Source organism: Phyllobates terribilis, unplaced genomic scaffold, assembly GCF_046119375.1.
Source record: "Phyllobates terribilis strain yellow unplaced genomic scaffold, ASM4611937v1 Scaffold_5__5_contigs__length_657084704, whole genome shotgun sequence".
Taxonomy (NCBI): domain Eukaryota; kingdom Metazoa; phylum Chordata; class Amphibia; order Anura; family Dendrobatidae; genus Phyllobates; species Phyllobates terribilis.
The window spans coordinates 58,162,086-58,168,945 of NW_027362765.1; the positions used below are offsets into that span (position 1 = coordinate 58,162,086).

The 6,860-nt window shown below is 43.4% G+C and overlaps 1 long non-coding RNA gene across 1 annotated transcript; it reads left to right on the top strand.

Annotated features, from left to right (window-relative positions):
* The first annotated feature begins 611 nt into the window (after window positions 1-611).
* LOC141272046 (uncharacterized) lies at window positions 612-3,733 on the top strand. The gene is made up of 4 exons (XR_012321958.1): window positions 612-713; window positions 788-842; window positions 1,582-1,639; window positions 3,418-3,733. It is a non-coding gene; the product is annotated as an uncharacterized lncRNA (long non-coding RNA).
* The last annotated feature ends 3,127 nt before the right edge of the window (window positions 3,734-6,860 follow it).

Consider the following 6,860-nt stretch of genomic DNA (forward strand, 5'->3'; position numbering starts at 1 on the left):
GATGCAAAAATACGCTGTTGCCAGTTCCTCACCACTTTATTTCATTGGGTCACAACATATCACAATTAAAATTACAAGTGATTGAGCATGTTCCCTCATTGAGACGGGGAGGGGATCGGGTCCGGTTCCTTAAATACCGGGAAGCCTTCTGGATACATGAATTGCAGACTTAGGCTCCAAAAGGCTTGAATTGGGAATACGATCTGCTGTCGTTCATTTGAATCTAATATGCTGCTCAGTTTATGTTTTTTTCATTGTTGCAACTAATTATGCTTTTACATGCTTTAACAGCCCATATTGTACCGACTTAAGGGATATTGATATATTTTCTTCTTTTTTAGACCCAGCATTAATGTCCCATTGTTCCCTGTGGATCATCAAATCCTATCTCTGTTGGTCCTATCCTGGATCATCCCATCTACCCTCTCCCACTCCGTTCCGCCTCCTATTTTCACCTCTTATTTGTGGAACGCATCCTTCCGCCCATCTGGAACACACCATGAGATCACATGACCAGTTACTAATCTACCTAGCAACTAATCACGTCATTTCCGCCGCGCTCGGATTTTCTGATTGGCTGCGGCTCTCTCACATCCATTCAGTGACTGTATAAAACACTTCCGGGTGCCTTTCTATACAGGCGCAGCTCACTGACAAGCGGTGGATACCGCGTCAGTACGCCACAACACAGGAAGCTTGTTACTTGTCACATGGTATGCCTTGACTTCTATTTACTGGGGCTGTCCTTGGCACGGTGTATACTTATTTTACTCATCTTTTTCCACAGCCTGACACATCTCTCTGATGAGATACCGCTATATTTCTACTACATAGCCTTGCAGGTATGGTCTTCCTTCTCTCAGATCTCTTTCCTTCCCCCCCCCCTCTCGCCTTCTTTTTTTTGTAAGTATTATGTTAGAATGTATTACGCTGTTCTCATTCATAAAGCCCAGGATTGAGCTATACATTTTGTCTAAAAGGATTATATTGCATTCTTCTTTTTTTTGCTTCTTTTCCCTTTTCCTTTTTTTGTTTATTGTTTTGGTATTTTTTCCATACATGTTGTACTGATGTATTTTTTTCTTTGGATTTCATTATTATAGAGTGTACTGATGAAGGTTTTTTAACTGAAACGTCTGCTGTATAACACTCTTTGCTTGCTGGCATATTAAATTGTTTGAAACTTTACTTTGAGTGCCGGGTTCTTGCAATATATATTACATGCATGGAGGGGGACACCATGCAGGGGCGCCGACCATAGCGCTACAATTCTATACTTTATAGTGTAGAATATTTCAGCACAGAGCATAAGACGCATTCATGCTTTTTTACAAAATGTCTCTTCAGAGAGGAAGAGGACCAGAACTCTAGCGTCACCTACAGGAAGTATCAATCCTAAAAGTCAATAGTGACCTTTTAACGAGCCTTCTCACATGACTTAGGATATAAGCCAGAACCTAAAACTCAGAAATTTAGCTTAGGTAAATTTGTTTAAAGGCTTTTTTTTCAGTTCTCTTTTTACTAGAAATTTTTACACAATATATGGCAAATATTTCAATATGTGAAGTATTAATCTTTCAGTTAAATATTCACTAAAAGTACAATTGGAGAACAAGATGAATATCACCAACAAGAAAAGGTAGGCAATGGAAGGATTTTCGGTTCCTCTCTGTATTGTGGGTTGAATGTGGAGCAGAACATATTCTGGCATTTTAAATTCGAGCTGTTGATCCTGATCATTTGATACATAGCAATATTTTATAACTTGTGTCCTCCAGAACAAATTTCTTATCCAATTGGGAATGATGGCTAGCTAGTCATGCACTGGTTGCCAATCTGAATACAATATGAATTTATCACATGGATCCACAAAGCCCTCCACGGTTCTGCACCACCCTACATCTCCTCCCTCATCTCTGTCTATCACCCTTCTGTGCCCTCCATTCCGCTAATGACCTAACACTAACATCCTCAATAATCCAAACCTCCCACTCCCGTCTCCAAGACTTTTCTCGTGCTGCCTCAGTTTTTTGGAGTTCACTACTTCGGTAAACTTGATTATTTTCTAGTATCTACCATTTTAAACATTCTCTAAAATATTTTCTAAAACCACATTTCTTTAGACTGGCCTATCGCCTCACATCACTAATCTAACTATTCCTTTTTTGCCCTCCTCTTGTTATCTATTGAAATTTCCCCTCTGAATTGTAAAGTGCTGTGGAATATGCTGACGCTTTAGAAATAAAAATTATTATTACAATCTGATTTCTGTCCCCATCATTCCACTGTAACTGGCCTGACCAAAATTACTAACGACCTACTTACAGCCAAAGCTAACAGACAATTCTCTATACTCCTCCTTCTAGACCTGTCCTCTGCCTTTGACACAGTTGACCACTGCCTCCTACTACAGATCCTCTCTTTCTTTGGCATCAAAGACCTTGCCCTATCCTGGATCTCATACCTTTCCAACTGCACATTCAGGGTCTCCCACTCCTACACTACCTCCTCATCCCGCCCTCTCTCTGTTGGAGTCCATCAAGGCTCTGTCCTAGGACCCCTACTCTTCTCCATCTATACCCTTGGCATGGGATAACTTATAAATTCACATGGATTCCAGTATCACCTATATGCTGACGACACTCAGATCTACCTCTCCCAGAGTGTCTATCAGCCATATTCTCCCTCTTCTCCTCGTGCTTCCTCAAACTCAATGTGGATAAAACTGAACTCATCATCTTTCCTCCATCTCACATATCTTCCCTACCTGATCTATCTATCACAATAAACAACATCACGCTTTTGCTTGTACCGGACATCTGCTGCCTCGGAGTAACCCTTGACTCTACCTTGTCCTTCAAATCGCACATTCAAGCTCTTTCCACCTCCTGTCGCCTCCAGCTCAAAAATATTTCCAGAATCTGTCCTTTCCTCAACCCTCAATCTACTAAAATGCTTGTGCATGTCCTCATCATCTCCCGCCTGGACTACTGCAACATCCTCCTATGTGACCTACCTGCTAACACTCTTGCACCTCTCCAGTCCGTTCTTAACTCTGCCGCCCGACTAATTCATCTCTCTCCTCGTTACTCCTCCGCTTCCCCCCTCTGCAAATCCCTTCACTGGCTCCGATTTCCCCAGCGTATCCAATTCAAACTACTAAAACTGTCCTACAAAGCCATCTATAACCTTTCTCCTCCATACATCTCTGAACTAATCTCCCAATATTTTCCCCCATGTAATCTCTGGTCCTTACAAGACCTCCTTCTCTCCTCCACACTTATTTGTTCCTCACCCAATTGCCTCCAAGATTTCTCCTGAATTTCCCCTGTCCTCTGCTATTCTGTGCCCCAACACGTCCGACTATCCACCACACTCAGATCCTTTAGACTGAACCTGAAAACCTATCTCTTCTAGAAAGCTTACAGCTTGCCATGACCCTGCTTCCTCCTCAACACCACTGGATCTGCTGCCTTAGAAAACCCAGACCTGCACATCACCAACACCGGAGCTGCTGCAACCTCCCCACCTACTGTCTCCTTCCCCACCATCCTGTAGAATGTAAGCCCGCAAGGGCAGGGTCCTCTTCCTTCTGTACCAGTCTATCATTGTTTATTTGTTATTGTTAGTGATATCTGTATTTTGTATGTAACCCCTTCTCATGTACAGCACCATGGGATCAATGGTGCTATATAAATAAATAATATTTATTATTATTATTAGGGGAATTAAACATTTGGGTTATATTTTTGGCTTTTCCAGTCATTGTGACCAAGCCAGCAGATAACATTTAGTTCAAAGATGAATACTTGGGGGTTTGTTATGGGGAGACAAGCCAAAGACAAATCTATTTGACTACTCAATACACAGCACAGAAATCTACTCCTTCTCAGCATTGATGCCAAAAAGGATTTTGATAGGATGTGCTGAGACTTTATGAAGGCCAACCTCTTGAGTTTCAACTTCCTGACAGAATTTCTAGCAGCCATTCTCACATTTTATAACCAACTGCAGGTCCGACTCAAAGTAAATGGGACATTGACTCCAGTGTTCTATATACCAAATGGAAGGAGGCAAAGGCTGACCTGTTTCAGATGAGACTAGACTATTTCATTCAATGGATGTTCAAAAAAAACCATACACCCGTGATTTTTTCAGGATACATTGCAATTCTTCATATAGGAAATTGTACTTGGTTTTGTAAATGTTAATAACTAGTGATATACAAAACAGATTTACAAGTCCAAATACAATTGTTAAGAAGTACAAATGTATCCGTAAAAATCAATACACTCAATCTGTATGGGATCTGATTTTTTTTTTGCTCGATGCATACAGATGAAAAAACATTTTATTACTGATGAAAATCAGACGATTATTATATATGCTTGTGTAAACCCGGGCTGAGGGTGTGTGCGTCCAGCATCTCATAGAAGCCGACGTACCCGCTGAGTTTTGCCATGAGAAGATTCGTCAGAAAAACGCTAGTGGTGATTTTCCTTTTTTTTATTTTACCGCTGGAGTGGTGCTTTTAATCTAAAATCCCTGACCCTACACATATACTCACCTGCCGTTTTCTTCACCTTTTATCACCTCTGCTCCCCGGTCGTTTTTGACCTGCCGGATCACTCTAGTGTTTCATGCAGCGAGACGGAGGTCACAACCCAATACGAGTCTATGAGAGCCTTTTTCTTGCTCTCATACACTTGCATTGAGAGCTTGTGACGTAACTTCTAACTTCCGACCAATCAGAAGTTGTGGTCACAAGATGGCGCCGGAAAAAAAGTGAATACGCCAGAGGATGAGTAAAAGACCAGGGGCAGGGACCTTACATTAGAAACACCATTAGGTGTGTCAATACAATCTACTATATAATTGTCTTATCCCGTCTGTCTGTCTGTCTTTTTGTCTGTCTGTCCTGGAAATCCCGGGTCTCTGATTGGTCCGGCCGCGGCCAATCAGCGATGCGGTATTTCTGAAAAACATGGCGGCCGTTAGCGGCTCATGTGCGGCACGGAGGTCAGCGGCGATGCAGCCGGGAGATGCAGCCGGCTGCTCACAGCATAAGTCCCCCGACCGCAGGCGCCGCTGACCTACATGCGGCTATCGTCGGGAGATCAGCGGCTACGGCCGCTGATCTCCTGAGGACAAGTTTGACGCCCCTCCCCTCCTCTCCCCTCCTCTCCTCTCCTCTCCCCTCCCCTCTCCTCCCGTCCCTCCCCCCGCTCGATCAGGACCCCGTCACCTGGCGTCATATTTACCCCTCCCCTCCTCTCCTCCCGTCCCTCCCCCCGCTCGATCAGGACCCCGGCACCGGCGTCATACTTACCCCTCCCCGTGCCTCCGCAGCAGCTCCTGTGTCTTCCCCTGATGCTCTGTGATGTCTCAGGTCAGAGGGCGCGGTGACGTCTTTACACCGCGCTCTCTCCTGACCGGTCACAGCGCACAGCGTCAACATGCCGGCTACGCTGGAGTCCAGAGAAGCAGCTGAGCAGGGAGGCGAGTATTGGATTTATTTTTTTTTGTATGGGGCCATAGGGGACCTGCATGGGGCACTATGGGGGGATGGATATACAGGGGATATGACTTCCTGCATGGGGCATTATATGGGGGGGGGAGGTGAAATCCTACATGGGGCATTATATGGGGGGGAGATGTGACATCCTACATGGGGCATTATATGGGGGAGAGGTGACATCCTGCATGGGGCATTATATGGGGGGGAGGTCACATCCTGCATGGGGCATTATATGGGGGAGAGGTGACATCCTGCATGGGGCATTATATATGGGGGATGTGACATCCTGCATGGGGTATTATATACGGGGGATGTGACTTCCTGCATGGGGCATTATAAAGGAGGGTCGGGAGACATATGCTAGAATACCCGATGCACTAGAATCGGGCCACCATCTAGTACTACATAAACAACATGTGATAAAGTGATCCTAAAGAAAATTTATTAACACATATTTGCCCAGAACATAGAATGGAAAACCATTTGAAATAATACATGTACCCAAAGGAAGAAAAAACACCCGAACTAATAGTCGTATAAAGAGTCAGAACAGGGAGAATAAATAAAAAAGCCTTTATTTAAACAACCAATGGTTATATGGTGGCACTGTACAAAAAGGGCGTACACACACCATTAAAAACAACATATATTTCTAAAAAAAAATGTGTATCACATATTTGACAAATAACAAGACCATTAATACAGATCCGGACACACAGTACGCATGGAAAAAATAAGATGTGTCAAAACAATCCAAACAGAAGGTAACAGATAAATACTTTATAATAATGTCAGGTTGCTATATATTTCAAAAATATAATATCCCCCCAAAATTGGTATATAGTTCTATCTATGATAGTAAATACCAACACCATCCACTAGGTGGCATGATGGTACAGCATACAGAGTAGGATATAACGCGCTTGAGCATATAATACTACTATTAGTGAATATAATGTATTCAAACACTAAGAACTTAGCCAGCCTCTATGGGGCCTAACCTATAGCAAACATGCAGTTCATAAAAGTGATCAATGGTCAATAGCAAATATTCACCCCCATTAGAAGCACCACCAATGTCTTTTAACCTGACTATATAAACAAGTGAGTGGCTGAAGAATGGTCCAGTCACTGTTTTCAGACGCTTCACGGCATTTGAGGCCTAAAATGGTTAAAAGAAGCTCAAACAGACTGAACGTAACAGCAGGCCTTATTGACATTGCTATGCATATCTTCAAATGTGGCACCCTGCTGCCACAGGTACCACAGGACCCAAAAGAGTGCATGGATGGACTTCTCCACAAGAGGCCCTCACTACAAACAGACACCTCCACCCTTCCAC